Below are 16,686 nucleotides of genomic sequence, written 5' to 3' on the forward strand. Positions count from 1 at the left end.
CAGTATTGGATATGTACCTTATGCAATGTAGCCACAGATAAGAAGAGATGTGTTTAAATTGTGTTTAAAAATATTAATCAGATTTTTTAAAGCTGACTTTATTAAATCTTACAGTGGCAGATGTTAAAGGCACTCATAGAGAAAAAGTCAAAACGCCTGTTGAAAAACATTGAACAAAAAAAAGTATGAGGTAAAGTTCTTTGACCTCAGATTTTGGTGCAATTTTTGGGTGCTCAAAAGTTTAAATGCGATGAGTTTCTGTAAAGAGGATGAGACAGCAGTATGCTTATAATATGACAAATCAAATAACAAATATCCTAAAGATACTAGAGCAAGCAATAGGTCACAATCCTTGAATCCCAAACCACACTATGGAGAGGTTAAAGCACTATCTACCATGTTAGTTGACTTTGCTATCGATCCTCTTGATTCTTTATTATGTACAACAGGACACATCGCAAAACTGCTAATTGGCAATAATCTGTTTGTCAATAGTTTAGAAGACTGCAGAATTTAGATAAGGAAAGTTCAAGTTTAAAATACATTATCACAGCCCCACTATTCCTATGGGCTTTGCTCCTGGGATATCTTCAAGGAGTCTCATGCTCAGAATATTTTACAGTAAATTATTGATGTATGGTCGGTGGTAGGAAAGGTGAGAGAGAGGGAAAACAAAGACAGGAGGCGACATTAGTGTTCTACCAATAGGAAGGTAAACTTTAAATTGACTCTTGAAAACACTGTAAATAGTGTTTGATTAATTGTGAAACTTAAGCCACACACAAATGAAAGTCCCTTTAAATTATAGAGGACATGTTTTAGATCTAAATTTTAAGCTTGAAATATCCCTTAAATATCACTCATGTCACTAAAATCATCATGTGTTCTCCAAGTATTGAACGACTGATTCATTTCTGGACATGACCATAACTTTAAAATTACTTGTGTTTGTATTTTTGTCCGTTCTGGGCTACTGTAGAGACATGGCGGTGCAACATAGTGGAAGATGATTCAGCTGGAGATTATACTTTACCTCATGACACACCAACTTCACTTCACTACATGACACATCCCCCTGAAATCTTGCTCCAATCATATTGAGAGTGAAACATGTAGTGAGCACCTCTTGTAGCTACAGTGAGTCCACAGAAAGAAATACTTAAGAAGTGAACCTGTTCCCTCTGTAGATATAAAAAGTTCATTCTAATGATCTAATTTATTCTGACTTTGCATATAAAAGCACAATAGCCTACCCCTGTATGTCTTGGGTGTGTGTTTTTTGTTTCAGGTCATTTTGAAAGAAGATCTATGTTCTGTATTTTCTTATGAGAGAATAAAAAGAAGCCACGCAAAGCGGGAAGATTAGCCAGTTTGGATGCTGAGAGCTAAGTTTAAGCTCGGTAAACTAGCTGAGGCAGATATTTGCTAACACATTAACGTTACAGCAAACTGATGAAGGCATTACTGTGGTTTGTTTGTCCCATAGCGCTGAAAAATTAGTTAATGCAGCTATGTGTCATTTTTGCCGACAAGTGTCCATACTTCACCGCCACCACAATAACATTACCTGGGCAAACAGGGATAATATATCGGGGGGTTTTAATTAATTTAAATCTCTTCCTGTACACTATCTACCTATATCTACTTATCACCTGATTAAAGGTGATATATCAGCTTTGCATGACTTTATTAACTTAAAACACATAGAATACCGTTTAAATAAGATAATAAAAAAGAAACTGTTTTGACAAGGTGTCAGCTGAGATGGGGGATCATCACTAAACTCCGGTCCTGGTTTTCCAAGCAACACCTGCTTACCGAGAAATTCAATTAAGGACTCCTCTTCCCACTTGGAGCCGGTCTCCAGGGCAGATCTTCCGGGCGACTCACCCTATAAGAAATTAGAAAATGCTACAATAAAAGCCGAAAAACTGGAAAAAAAAAATATGTGGCAACTTTAATAATGAATGATCTCACGCAATTCACCGTAAACACACACGTCCCTTTAGTTGGAAGTCAGCGAAAGACAGCGAAGTACCACAGGTAAGACTTTTCCTTTTCCTCTCAACTACTGTAACGTTACATGCTCGTCTCCAAAACATATCATTCAGCGCAGAAAGCGACACCAAAAGTGGACGCCAAAGCTGCAGCAGTGACACTGAAACCGAGCATCACCGAGCAGCCTGAAACAGTTGAGAAATAACAATAAAGGACAGAGACTTGGAGTGAGGACTTGTCGGTAAACACGGTGTGTGACTCCCAGCCCCGATGCAGCGGCAGCAGCCGCAGCAGCAGCGGCGGCAGCGGCGCCGGCAGGAGCAGGTCTGAAGCGACTCATGCCGATGAGGAGACAAGCCTCTCTTAAAACTTTCAGAATTCACACAACAGCCAAAGCAAAGCAGTCAAAGGCCGAGTGAAAAGCCCCAGGGCGACCAAACGCCTGCCCGGCTGCAAAGTTGAGACGGATAGATGCAACTTTTTCCTCCTCGGTTCGTACTTTTTTTTGCGTGGTCAAGCCGAGCTCAAATACACCCATCTCCAAAATATTACGTACTGAGGCGATAACGTGAAAACAGCAGTGATGTGAGGTATTTGTTATTGTTCATTCAGCACCTTGGATCGACAGTATTGGTTATTACTGTCCGCCGAGGCGTCTCCTAAAGGACACAAATGAGCGACTTTTGGGTGCGACTTAAGCGCCCAAAGTCCCGGTTTTTGTCGTGAAAAACTTAGTGAAACTACTTTGGTTGCCACTAAACAGGTAGTAGCCTTCATACAGTATCATTTACCGTAAATAGAGGAACTGCTATAAATGCAGTGAATGTTATAGGTCTCAAATGCGGAAGTTCTTCTGTTGAAGATTGTTCATAAATGACTTTTGACAATATTGTATTTTCTGCTCTCTTGCATGAGAGCATCCAGTCACAAAGTAGCCAAAATTAACTCATTGTAATTATTATAAAAGGTTGGAAGAGGCCATTGTGCATAAATACCATAAATGAGTACTTTCATAAATACACCTCACTGTTAACTATTGACTATTTGTGCAAAATGTTGTGTCAGTTGTAAGGAGGCAATACACTACTCACGCACGCACGCACACGCACGTACAAAATGTATTTGCTATGATAAATATGATTTTTCTGCAGTTCCTGCTCTCAGTGGCTGTGAGGCAGGTTTTCTGACTTCCACCTTCTGTAGAACAAACAATTTGTTCCAAAACACTGTACATATTATGTGTGTTTGGTTAGTTGTGATCTCTACAAAACACCACCACCATGTGAGATTTAATTTAGCAAGCTTTTGTAAAGGGTCACTGTTCCTTCCTCTTGTGCGTTTATAAATGTCTGCGCTGTGTGCTTGCCACTGTGTTTGTTATTATTCTCAGGGATGAAGATGAGAACAGGAATAGATCACTGGCACTTTAAGCCTGGAGTTCTCATATTCTCGCCGGATCTTTCTCCTTTGCTAATTATTGTGTTGTTTTCAGAGCAAATATGTCATATCCATGGCGACCAGGCAGGTTTATTGTCTCTCCCGTGCAATAGCTCACAAAAGTAATTAATTATCCTTTTTTTTCCTCTCCCTCCTGTCTTTGGTTAAACAGATCATTCATGGAAAGCCATCTTCTATATTAAAAATGCCACCGCTAGTACAACACAAGGTAAACATGAAAGTTTTTTTTTTTTCCAGATTTACAGGTTTGATGTCCCTTTTTTGAGCTTTGATTTTATTTGTTATACAAATCAGTTGTAGATTAAACAATTTTATAATGTAAATAGATGCATTATGCCCACAGTGTGTGCTTTTGAGGTATTTTCCATAATACCCTCATAATGCAGCAGCTGTGCAGCCTAACTGTTGCAGATGTATTCATGCATGCAAAGCAAGCACACACTTGACACTTAAACAGACGAGCTTAAAAACACATGTTTGGGCACGAAATCAGCTTCCATTTCGTGCGATATGAATAGCGAGTGTTTTTCAGAATAAAGGTAAGTTTTTCTTTAGCGTTGTCTGTTATTTTAGAGGTCAGTAAAACTAATAACTGACAGCAGGTGACACTACCGGGTACAAGAGTTCATCTCAGTGCACTGCAGGGGTATTTCACATGCACTTTCATACAGTCTGTCTAAAGAGGGGTGTAAAGTGATCAGCTGATGCAGTTTCCAGCTCTTCATCCTGTGCGCTCCCTGAGTGTATCTCTGGAACGTGACAGCGAGTGTCTGCTGTCTGGTGGTCCATCTCTAGCGGGACACCAGCCAGCATTCACTGTCAGACTGGTGGTACAGTTTCTCATCTCTCCCCGGCATGGATGAGACACTACAATATCCATCTGTCAAACATACTGCCTCTCTTTTTGCTCACTCTCTGCTTTCTTTCTTTCGTAATTTTTCATCACCATCATAGGTGAAAGTAGAGCTGGGTGAACCTCCTGAGCTGAGAAAGCAGAGACGATAATTGTACATTTGCCCTGTTTTAATTGCGAATTGGTTTGTGTCTTTGGTTCAGTGTTTATGGATGTGGTTTTGTAGGCCTTTTGATTGTGTCTCACTCTCGTTCTCTCTCTCCAAAATGGCACTTGAAATGTTGTCTGTGGTGCTGTTCTCTTGGTTCACTGTACTAGCTGAGAATCTCATTGGTTATGCCTCCAACATTCTTATTTCCTGCAGCCCTATCAGTCAGTGAAATGCCTCATGTCTCATAAGTACCCATCTGCATCTGTCAAGGGGTGTGTAGAATTAAACCCATGTGTATTCCTTTTCTGTTTGACCTTGGCTGTGGACCTCAGGTCTTTGATGTCAAATAAGCGTCAGTAATCCCAGGCGGCATTTGACAGGCTTCAGGAGCCATTGCTTTTGTTTTCCAGCACATAAGCTTTATCAATTGCCCTCGGTGTAATGATTTTGTATACAAATTCTCACTACCACAACCATAGCGTTTTGCCTTGTAAAAATATACTGCCTTCAACACGCACTGTTATACCAACACAAATAGCACACATGTTTTTTTAATCATCATTATTGTTTTTATTTTAGTGCTAAGGAAATGTCCTTTTTGCATGCTTGATCAGCCAGTAGAGAAATCCAATATAATGGAGGTTCAAGGTGAATTGCATCCCCTGCATCCCCCCCCTTCTGCTGAAGGAATATTCCAAAGCAAAATAAACAAATCACACAGACAACAGTAATATAGGGTTGATTTTGAAGGCATGAAATAAGTATCGATTAAATCCTGCAGTTCATAGATGAAAATGGCCTTTTTGGTAATTTGTCCTGGGTCCTTTCAATACGAGGGGTGGGGGGTGGGGGGGCTGCAGAAAAGGTGTAGAGGAAGAGTAGAGAGAGGAATAAGACGAGAACAGTACGAAAGACAGAGAAGAGCTTTCGCAGAGTTGAGAAAGGGACATGCTGCCCCTTTCCGAGCTCATTATCATTCTTAATAAGTCTTAAGGAAAGAAGGAGCATTGAGTGTAAATGCACGGTAATCCTTACACTGGCCAAGGTTAGTAGGGACGTCAGCACATGTGCACCGTTCCCAGCTGGCCACTTTGGGACAGGGAGGGGACCAGAGGAGCACAGTTAAGGATAGATGTTCAAGGAGAAAATCAGGACGTTTAGACACTGTATAAAGGTTGAGCCCTTTCACCCAGCCTGTAGCTTTTCAGTGCCTGCACCACCTGGCATTTAGTGAGTAAACAGTGTCAGACTGAAAACAGTCATATTTGGTCATAAGATCTGGTGCAGGCAGTAATAATTTAGAAGAAGGACTAAGAGTAGTCAGGTGAGAAGGACAATGCTCAGGGCAGTTTTGACTTTGGCACGATTCACCACAAGAGATTCAGTCTTGTACTCAAAGTAACTGTTGGCTGCAGAGCATGCTTAATTCACTGTTCTTTGGGTGTGGTCCAAAAACAAGCATTAAGATGAATTGGATGAACTGTTGACCAATTAACTCATTTGACAAATTGCCAGCCTCTTGTAGTGGTTGATCAACTATGTTGCTTTAATGGAAATTCAATGCAGTATGTATTTATGTACTGTACTAAGCTTACAGTCCAGTGTTGTGTCACCCAGTGCTTTCTACAGCATTAGTAATATTACGGTATTCCTGTTCATTAATTAAATCAAATATGAGACATGTCTGACACATTAATTTTAGTCCACAGTGACATCACAACACCAGGTGACTTTTATATTTCCAGTAATTAGTACAGTGAGTGTACTACACGTTTCAGTCCAAGCACCTATGATTGTTAAGCGTAAAACAAAAAGAATGTAAAAATGTGTGACGAATGATAAATGCATATCTCATACTAAAATCTTTGTTGAATATCCAATTCACTTAATTTTTCTTAAATATAGTATATCAGAGACTCCTGTTGACTTTTACAAATGTGATTAAAACAATATATAAAACAAAATCTCCAAAAATTACAAATTTATTTCTTCAATACAATTAAAATCTTCAATATAACTCCTCAAGAATATGTATTGCTCTGTTGGTAGTAGAAGTAAATTCTAAGTCTTGGTGTTACAATTTGATCCAGAATTGATACTTAACCTGAAAATCGATTTTTGATTGACTAAATAGAAATGCCAGCCCTCATGTCCAGCTCTTACTTCAATGCACTGTGTGCCAAACCACATGTTTAGGCCAGTGGATTTCACTAAGAAACAATACTTGTGCTTCAGCACAATGGTCACCATTAAGGCCTCTGTCTAACCAACAACAACTAACTGACTAACAGAATAAAAGCAGAGTAAAGTGTGTGAGAGGTGTTTTTAATGAACTGCTATAATAACTGCTATAATTTGGAAACATGTTGCATATGAAAATAATTCATCAAAGTGTAATTTATTGATCACCATCATTAGCTAAATATACAGTATATATATATATATATATATACAAGCCCAATATCAAAGATGATAGGAGATTGTGTTTAACATCAAATAAATAAACTGAAAATAAAATAAAAGAGAATGTGATGATTTGCTAGTCCTTTTTGACAGCTTTATTGATCTCGAAGGTGTCCACAGTCTTATTGTGGAGGTTGCAATAGTTAACATTTTCTTACTTTGGTTTCCAGTGTTCACATTAACTAGCTGAGTGATGTAGCCGACTAGAAGGAAATGCTGTGCTGAATGGACAAATGGTTGGACAAATCAATCATTCAATGATAAATTGCAAAAAATGAAGCATGACTTTTATTTAGCTGCAGGGCGAGAATTTTGTGCCAAAAAAGATATATCCTGAATGCACCACTGCCTTGCAGTGGTTCAAATGGTGAAATTCATAGGTTCTGGCTGTAGTCTACAGGTTTTATAATTGCGATTAAAAGTTTACAATTTAGATTCTGGCATACGATTGCAATTGAATAGACCTTGATGTGATTTTTTTTGGCCAGATTGCTCACCTCTAACTAACACTAATGATTATTTTCATTATAGCTCAATCTGCTGAAAATCTTATATATTGATCAGTTGTTTGGTTTTAACAGTTCTGAAAATAATGAGACATATTATCATAATTGCCCAGTTTGTTCAATTAAACCAGTCCAAACCTCCAAATTATTCAAAATACATTCAAATTGTTGAAGTAATTAAAATGAACAATAGTAAATCCTCACATCCCCTTGTGAAGCTGGAACCATGAAATGTTTTTAGCTGAAAAATGTTTACTTGAATTTACTTGCACTACTCCCTTGTTTACTTTAAAGGAACCACCATATTACTGTACATTGTATCATTTGCAGTATTAAGGCTGGTTGAAATATATTTTGACTGGTAATTTTTTTCCGCTTACCAGCCAGTGGCAGTTATGCCAAGAAGTTAATTTTGCACCCTGCTCTTGGAGATATGTTTGCTTAATTGTCCAAGAAGGGGACAGTGGTCAAACAAGCAAATAAAACTGGAGCTGATGGTGTAGAGTGGGGGTGCCCTTTTGTCTCGCTCAGTGTAATGCCAGCTCTGTGCCTTTCTGTCATGTAAGGATGATTTACCCAGAGACAGATGTTCTCAGACCTTTGCTCATGAACCAGCACCATTTTGTTCTATTTTTTGCCCTTTTAAAGGTTAAGGAGTGAAAGGCTTTCCCTGCAACATGTCAGCCTCTTGTGATTGCTGTGGTGTCAGCTGCCCTGTTCTGTTGTATGTTGAGTTGAGAAGCTACACTGGACTAATTCTGACTGGACTGAAAATGTTGCCATGTTACTCATGGAAGATACTTTTAGGAACATATCTTCTTCACCATTCTCCTCACTCATTTTGGTTGAGGCTCGGTTGGTAACCTGCTCCATTACTGCCCCCCTCCCCCCCCCTGCCACCAACCCTCCAACCCCCTCCAGGGAGCCTTGGGAGGCAGAGAGCCATCACCATGGTGATCTGAACACAGATCCCCCACACACCGGTCCATTGTGACTGGCGTGTGTTGAGGTGAGAGGGAACAAAATGTCACAGCAACAGGTTTTTTTGTGTTTTTGTTTTTGCCTCAATTCTCAGTAGGATTGTGCTCAGATTCATGTGCTCAGTTACACTGCTGGAGAGACTTGTTTGAGAAATGAATACAGTGACATGGATATAGACTGTAAATACCAACAAGTCTGTGTTTTGCCGTGACCATGTTTATCGTCAGAGCAAAAACACAAAAGTCATGAGGTAGCGTCATTTTTAATCAAGGTTAAAGGTGTTTGCAAATACTACAAAAAGCAATATGCCAAAAACTCAAACCCTGCAGGGTTTGCAGTAATTTGTTGCCTTTTTGCACTTTTATGGTTTAAATCATATATTAATCCAGTCCAAATTCATTAGTATTGCTAGACTAATCAATCCAAAATGGGAAGATAATTTTAATATATGAAAATGAAAACAACAAACAAACAAACAAAGCCCCATTGCAAATGAATGACATGCAAACCCAACAACAGCTACTGTTTAAATCAAGTTTTTTTCTACAAAAGCAACCAAATAACAAAATTATTCAATCTTAATACCTAATAGTGTAATGTAATTTGTAAGGCCTGCATTTTAGTTTGAAACATTAAAAAAATGAACTAATTTTATTAACACAATGTGTAGAAGCAACAGTGTTGATGTGATATGAAGTTAGCCTAAGCCACCCCGTCTTGTAATACCACTTTGCACCTCTAGAGGCAATAGTCTGATAACCCACACTTCATTCAAACTTGACGAAAAACAAAATCAGATTCTCCAAATCTGTCTTGGTTTGTCTTTGCCAGAATCACATGTGATTTGGATAAAATAAATCCTCAGTTCACTGTAAGATGTAAAAAATTATTCCACCTCTGCACATCATTTTTACGCACTGTCTGGCTCACTCTCACTTTTGCTTGTATCTTGTCCTTGTTCCTTGCTGTGCCTTTTTGTCCATGGAGTCATAGAGCTTGTCAGATTGGCTATAAACCCAATTTGGGTTGTTTTCACCAACACCACTGGGTAAATATTGGACCAACACAACACTGTGTTAGTCAAACACAGCAGGATGGGTTGTTTGTTTAAGTCAGCAAGATGGGTTGAATAGTCAGTGCATATGCTGGTTCATATTAACTAAGAATCAAGAATCGCTTTATTGGCAGTATATATATTTTTACATACACACACTGAATTTGTCTTCTGCATTTGACCCATCCTTAGCTGAACACACATGCAACACCCAGCAAATTACACGCAGTGAAACACACACAGTAGCAGTGGGCAGCATCAAGTGCCCGGGGAGCAAACGGGGGGTTAAGTGATACAATGCTGGGTTAATTCTACTGTATAAAACAGTTAAATATTAATGTTGATTCAAATTAACAGGAATTTGGGGTCCTTTTCTACCTCCAAAATATATTTTCGTGGTTTTATTTTTTTTCAGTAAAATCAATCAGAAATAAATATCAAATTATAAATGTTATTTCAATAGATTACATGTCTGGTAAACAGTTTTTATGTTATTTTCTTCTTTCCTGTCAATGCAAATCCCTAAACATCCCACGAGCATGCATCATGGCAGTTCTTGTCTACAGTCATACACAGGAGTACCTGGTCTTGCACCAGAATGGTGAACTTTTCCCTTTTAGGACCGGCCCTGTGTTGGAAAGACTGCACGAAGTCCAGTGGTGCTCCTGTTATAAAGGTGCGCTATAATGAGCCCGACGTGGTCTCTGACTATGACCGTCTCATCTTGGGACTCTCTCTGGAAATGGAGAACAGTAGTGGAGGTCTGGATGCAGTTTCTGTGTAGGAGGGATATTTCTCCTCCTCCATCCACTGTTGGCAACCTGTCTTGTCAGGAAACACTCCAAAACACATAACTATACATAAATACAGAATACAGGTATTATTATTATGATCATGGTAATGAACATATGGAATCCCTCTAGGTTTAGTTTTGTTTAGTATGTGGTGATGCCCTTCAAGCTCTCAGTTTATGCTGACCTTTGACCTGCCTCGACCCAGGCAACGTGTCATTAGCTACTGTTCTTGCAGAGGGAAGCAGGCTTACAGATAATGTGGCATTGAAGAGGTGGAGCAGATTTTGCCCCCAACCCTGCAGAAGATGTGGCCAGCGTCCTCTGACAGGTCCAGGGCTGCCCTCAGTCCCAGAGGTTGGGAGGGAGGGTCAGACTGTGCTAGAGGGCACAAGGGTGGCATTAAATAAACAACCGTAACGTCTGGCATAATGTCTGGGCCTCCTGCCCTCTGCTCAGTGTGGGACACATCCCATAGCTCTTATGGCATCCTGTGATAAGTCTGTGATTGCCTTGTCTTACTTTTTTTTTTGAGTGAGTGAGTATACTGCATACATGTATATTAACTCCAACAATAACCTGTTATATTATGCAAGAGAACCAGAAGTCTCATTAATATTTGTTGGAGTGTAGCTATAGCAGTCAGTTCTTTTTGTGCCAAGTCTGTAAGAATCTCCCCGTTCCCTGAGCAGATGCAAAGGTGCAGGTCCTGAGAGATCCTTTTATGTTTGGAGACCTCTTCTTGCTCCTTCGACTGCGACCTCAGCCACAACACAGCTCTGTCTCAATCAAGCTCGTTGCTGTAATCCCACTTCAGAATTCCTCTTGGCTAAGGGAGTAAATAAATTTTTCAGCGTTTATTAGAATACAGCTTGCCAGAAGGGACTCCTCTCTCTTCGCTCCTATAGCTGCTCCAGTAATTAGCAAATTGATTAGGAGAACTTCAACACACCTCCTTGGCTCTTATCTCCCCATTCTAGGACAATATTGCTGTGCCATGGGACAGCGTAAATATTTTAAGGGAAACCCTCAGTGAATCTCATTAAATGGCTATGGGGCAGAGCAGCTGTCTCCTGCTGAAGGTCCCAGCCAATTTTCTAAACTATGATTAAAGAAAAGTTTTGGATTATTTAAACATGCCAGGTCCTGTGGGTTTTTTTCAGTGCCACTGAAGACCTCTGTGATTCCCCCACCTCTCTGTGCCAGAACTGCTCCTGTCCCTTTGGATCTATTAGTTTGAAATCGTTTGGGTGATGACTCTTTGAAAGTGGTGGTCATTCAGGAATGCCGTGTTCAAAACGCAACAAAGACCTCTCTTTTATGCACAAATGCTAATTAAAATTTTTACCCCCCATCCCCAAGCTGCAGAGGGAAAGACTTGGTAGCAATTTGGCAGATAATCAAATTGCATTTTAAATGGAGCCGTTTAAAGATGACTGGGGTCTGCTCACAGGAAGACACAGTGGCACAAATTAAGCTCGAATAAGCTGCTATGTGCAGGGAGGAACAATACAACAAAATTCACATCACGATAGGAGGCTGCATTTATGTAAATGGCCAACATTAAATGTGTCATGATTCCTGTTTTTTTTTAATTAGTTAAAAGGAACTCAGGTACACAGTCAGATTTGTTTTCTCCAAATGCATGCATGCAAGAATCCTGATTTTCTTTTAATTGTGATTTCCTTCTTGCCAAGCAGCATTTTTTTTTCATAATGTGTCCTTACAATTTGACCAATCTTGGCAAAATACTAATAAGACATGATTTGTGAGCAGTTGTGGTACCTTGTAAACATTTTGTTCTTAATTTTTGATTTTTAGCCTGACAGAAATGGCAAACTGGGTGGAAAATGTTGTCAACAGCTATGTTTGTCTACAAAAAACTGCGCTTAGAAGCTGTCCCCCCACATTTTGTATACATCATTAAGTTCTTCGTGGCCCTTCAAATTGTCTATTCAGGCAGCATTCCAGTCCATATTAGTGACATCTCGTTAGCAGAAAACAGAAAACTGACACAAAAAATTTGGGAAACGGGCCTGAAATGTTTTTCTCTTGCAATAAGCAGAAAGTGTGATTCTCATGAAATGATAGAACTGGATCAAACATGCAGCTCCCAAAGCCTATTTTAGCTCGTCTCTCTGTGTCCCTGAAAAACTGAACACACCAAATGATCTGTTTTCAATACCATTCTTATGCAGGCCACATTTCCTGTAAAGTTTAACATTCATCACAAGACCAATACAGCCATCAGGACTCCTTCATATCCATAAAACCCCATTATGGACAGCACAACAAGTGATGCTTGACTTGTAAGTTTAAAGGGTTCTTAATTGGCTGTGATTTGCTGGCTGTACAGCAGTGACTGTGGAAGTGGCATAATGATCCAACTTGGATGATACATTACTTTTCTGGCAACTTAGCACACCTTAATGCTGCATGTATCTATCCTCTGCTTAAGTGTTTTCTCAGCATCATAACAGGCTGCCATAGCACTGGTTTTGACCTGCAGACTGACATGATTAGATGTAATGTTAACCTCCTTCACCTTCTCTACAGATACCCACATCCAGAGACAGTCTCTTGAGATCTTTTACAATGATCCCTCAAGGCAGTTTCCCTGTTTTCACTTTAGATTTGTGGTTGAAAGCAGCTGAATACATTTAGAGAAGTATGAAGCTTCCAGTATTTGATGCTTATCACTGAAACATTCATCAGCACAGTAGGGAAGGAAAAAAAACAAAACAAAAACAAAACGGAACAAAAAAAGATCCTTTTTATTTTTCTGTTACACATGTATAGACATACACAGCATGTTTCACAATACCCCAAAGAGTGTATACATTAAACTAGATTTCAGTTTTCTGATTTTCTGAGATGACTCTTAGAGTTTCATGACCATGTTTATTTTTGTTATTAATAGAACATCATCATTATTGTTTTCAAATTGAGGTTTCTATGGTTTTGTGCAATATGTACTGTATTTTAATCGTCTGACCATTGGTCAAAATTCTGCATTTGATTTTTGAAAAAAGAAAGTCTTTTGTACATTTCCAGAAATTCATATGGTAATCTCTCCAAAAATCTCTCCTGTTTTTTTGGTAAAAGTAACAGAAAGGAGAAGGCTTCCTAATTAGAGCTACACAGTCTCTTTCTTATGATCATGACAAATAGTGTTGCAGTTTTAATGACACAAGAGGGATTTGATTGATCAAGTGACTGATCATAAAACTCCAGTCAATATTTGGCTATAGCTTTATTTTCCTCCCAAACAACAGTGTGCCAGGATGTCTGAGATGTATGGCTAGACACACACTGCGAGGGCAAAACACATATTTACACTCCAGTCTCTCCTGAGCGCGATGATGCTGCCTCTGTTTGTCATGCAGTAAATAATATCCCATGATGCTGAAATGAACAGTGTAAGAGTATTTATTCAGTTGGAGCAAAGGGTATTGGTTGAAGCTGACCAATTTTAGAGTAGTTGGGATGAAAATCTCCCTCTAATTACTGTACTGTGTGGATCCTTTGGTCCCAGTCCCTCTGCTGCAAATGATGGTATTAAAAAGTCTCTTTTATTTATAGAAGTAAAATTTTAGCTTCAGAGACAATAGGCTAGTTCTGTTTTACGGTACAGCAGACTTTATCTTTTTAATAAAAATTCCTGACTTGGTGAAAGTTTAATTAATAAGGGACTTAAAGCTAGGGGAATGAGCAAGGGAGTTGGGTCTTTAAGGGGGTACTTATTTTTCCATCTGGGCTATCCTCCAAAAAAACCTGTCAATTAGTGCGTTAAGCTGAAGAGACAAAAAACGTCATTAGTTCTTGCAAAAAGAATAATGGGTTTTAAAGATTTTGCTTCAGAGGCAGGCCAAAAGCAGAAGAGTCTTATGTCTTTTTTTTCATTTATTTCCTGCAACTGCCAAAGTTTGAGGGAAGACTTTTTTGTTCTCAGGTACATGACTGAAGAAATATACACGGTAGCTTGTTTTTCAAAGTAACTGCGTACCATAATTATCTGAGGTAAGACAAATAAAATTATTTGTAATTGGTGGAGTGTACCATACTGTGTAGAATATATTACTTTTCAATTTTCATAATTTTATTGTTTGCAAGTAATGAAGTTGTTGTTGTTAGCTATTCATTTGAAGATTAGATGTCTTGGCGTGTTGTATATCTTTTTGTAAGTGTGCGCATACTGCTATGTACAGTCCTCTTAGAGATATAAAAGAGTAGTTAAGGCTACACACAACACTAAATTGTGAATTTCTTGAGAATTACATAAGAATTACATAACAATTACTTGGTTTGGTGGTCTTGCTGTCAGTTTTTAAAGGTGCTCTGAAACAACTGTTGAGTGCTTCCCTGCTGTTCCTTAAATTTTTATTTCCTGGTAATTCTAGTAATTCTAGTAATGTAATTCTGGTACTGAGTATAGTGATGAGTCATATAAGCAGATTTAGTACAGTTTGTAAATGAACCATGAACTGGCATGAATGGCACATATTAACTTCACTAAGAAAGCAGAAAACTACAAATGTTATACTGTTTTAGTGGTCCAGTGTGTAGGATGTACACATATTAATTAAAATGGGTTAAATATCATGAGGTTTCGCTTACACACCAGATTATATATATCAGATTTACAAGGTCTTTTTGATGTTGTTTATATGGAATATAAATCTTCACATCTTTTATTTTATTTATTAACAATGCTTTTTACAGCACAAACATTAGTAAAACTGATTAATTAGAAAACAGTCTGATTAGTCTACATCAACTTTCAAGTGAAGACAACTTTTCTGAACCTTGTTTTTTTTCAGCAACATGTATTTATGCTTATGAAACATAAGTCTGAATTCACCTCAGCAGGGCGTCTCTTTCACATAAAACTGGTCCAAAGACAAAATTATCATTACTGCGGTAGACTGTTTAAGCACTGAGAGTGAAATGTGTGTCACCTTTAAGAAATACTTATAGTAGTAAATGTGATAAGGTAACCTGTAAACGAGCGATGTCCTTTTTGTAATGAACTTTCTATCTTGCATATGGCCAAGTGCACAGGTATTTTTTTTTTTTATGTGCGACAGTGGAGCTGAGATGAAGCTTACATAACTGGTCATAGTGCAAGAGGTTTCAGGCGCGGAGCCCAAAATATGACATTGACTTGCGTCACACACAACAGGAGATGGCTTTTACATCACAGTGTGAGTGCTAGTAAGTGATTGGTTACAGGAGATCCTCCAATAAATTAATTGTTTCCACTTCATGGTTAAGTATGTGCTACTCTTCCAAATCGAGTGCTGGTACTTGGTTATTACACTTTAATAGCTCGCTTGCCAAACTAACGATATATTACTCCATGTGCTGGCTCAGATCAGAGAAGATGAATTGGCTATTAATTAGAGTTGCACTGAGAGGGCACAGGGGAGAGACTACTCATAGCCTTGCAATCAGTGTCAACGGGGGCCCTTTTCTGACTAGGACAGCCGGGGCAGGCCCAGGTCACTAAGTCTTACCCTGAAAACCATCGAATCTGGTGGAAGAAGCAGCATCAAACATGGCCACCATCTTGTTGAGTCGAACAAAGGACAAGAGAGTTTAACGTTGCACAGCTGCAATTTCATTTGATGATTTTAGTTGGGAGTGCGGACAGAATAGCAGAGATGCGTGGGAGGTTGTTTGGCTCCATGAGGTTCCTTAACAAAAGCCTCACGTCCGAAGGACTTTGAATTAGAAAGTTATGGAGGAAATATTTGACGGGCAGAGATGATTTGTGGGGAATATTATTGTTTGGCTCACTTTTCTTGTGCAGCCTCTGAATTAGCCCTTTTATCACAATTAATTAAGCTTGCCTATAGGAGATGTTCCATCTTGAGCTCATCCACACAGGATAAATAAGTCAAAGCAGCAGGATATATGTCCTTTTATTGGCTGACTTGATCTCGGAAGCATCTGTAGTGGGGGGAAGCTGTCTCTGTGGTGCGACTTTGTGGAAGAGTCTTTGCCATCACTCACTTTGAATGCTTCTTTTATGACTCGTTTTGTTAAAAACCTCTTTTTTTAATGCAAGGTATCAGGAGTTATAGCCTGTCTATGCAAATTAGGAAATTTTGACAGTTTGTTATTCATGTCATCGCCTTTTTAAACACTTAAAGGCAATAAATTTCACCGTGACAGGCTGCTCCGAAATTGCCACTAAATATTATTAAATATTTTAACAAGTTCCTTGTAAATATGCCTTAAATGTTTGAACGAGGGCAGGAAGAAAAATGGCTTTGCATCAACTTATTAGAGGCTATAAAATTGGCAGTGATTTATCGTGGATGTGGAGCAACTCAGGCTATCTTTTTTTTGCTATTCTTATTCAGTTAGCTTGCTTTGTCCTGATGTTCACATTAAAGAGAGAAGCATCATGTTAAAAGCCTGCAGTT

The 16,686-nt window shown here is 38.9% G+C and overlaps 1 protein-coding gene across 1 annotated transcript in view; it reads left to right on the forward strand.

The window, feature by feature from the left end:
• Nucleotides 1-1,845: 1,845 nt before the first annotated feature.
• casz1 (castor zinc finger 1) overlaps nucleotides 1,846-16,686 on the forward strand; it is a 169,757-nt gene continuing 154,916 nt past the window's right edge. The window contains exons 1-2 of the mRNA XM_046397585.1: nucleotides 1,846-2,043; nucleotides 3,608-3,664. The gene's annotated coding sequence lies outside the window, so the exon portion shown is untranslated. The remainder of the gene's footprint in view (nucleotides 2,044-3,607; nucleotides 3,665-16,686) is intronic.

Source organism: Scatophagus argus, chromosome 8 (genome assembly GCF_020382885.2).
Source record: "Scatophagus argus isolate fScaArg1 chromosome 8, fScaArg1.pri, whole genome shotgun sequence".
Lineage (NCBI taxonomy): Eukaryota > Metazoa > Chordata > Actinopteri > Scatophagidae > Scatophagus > Scatophagus argus.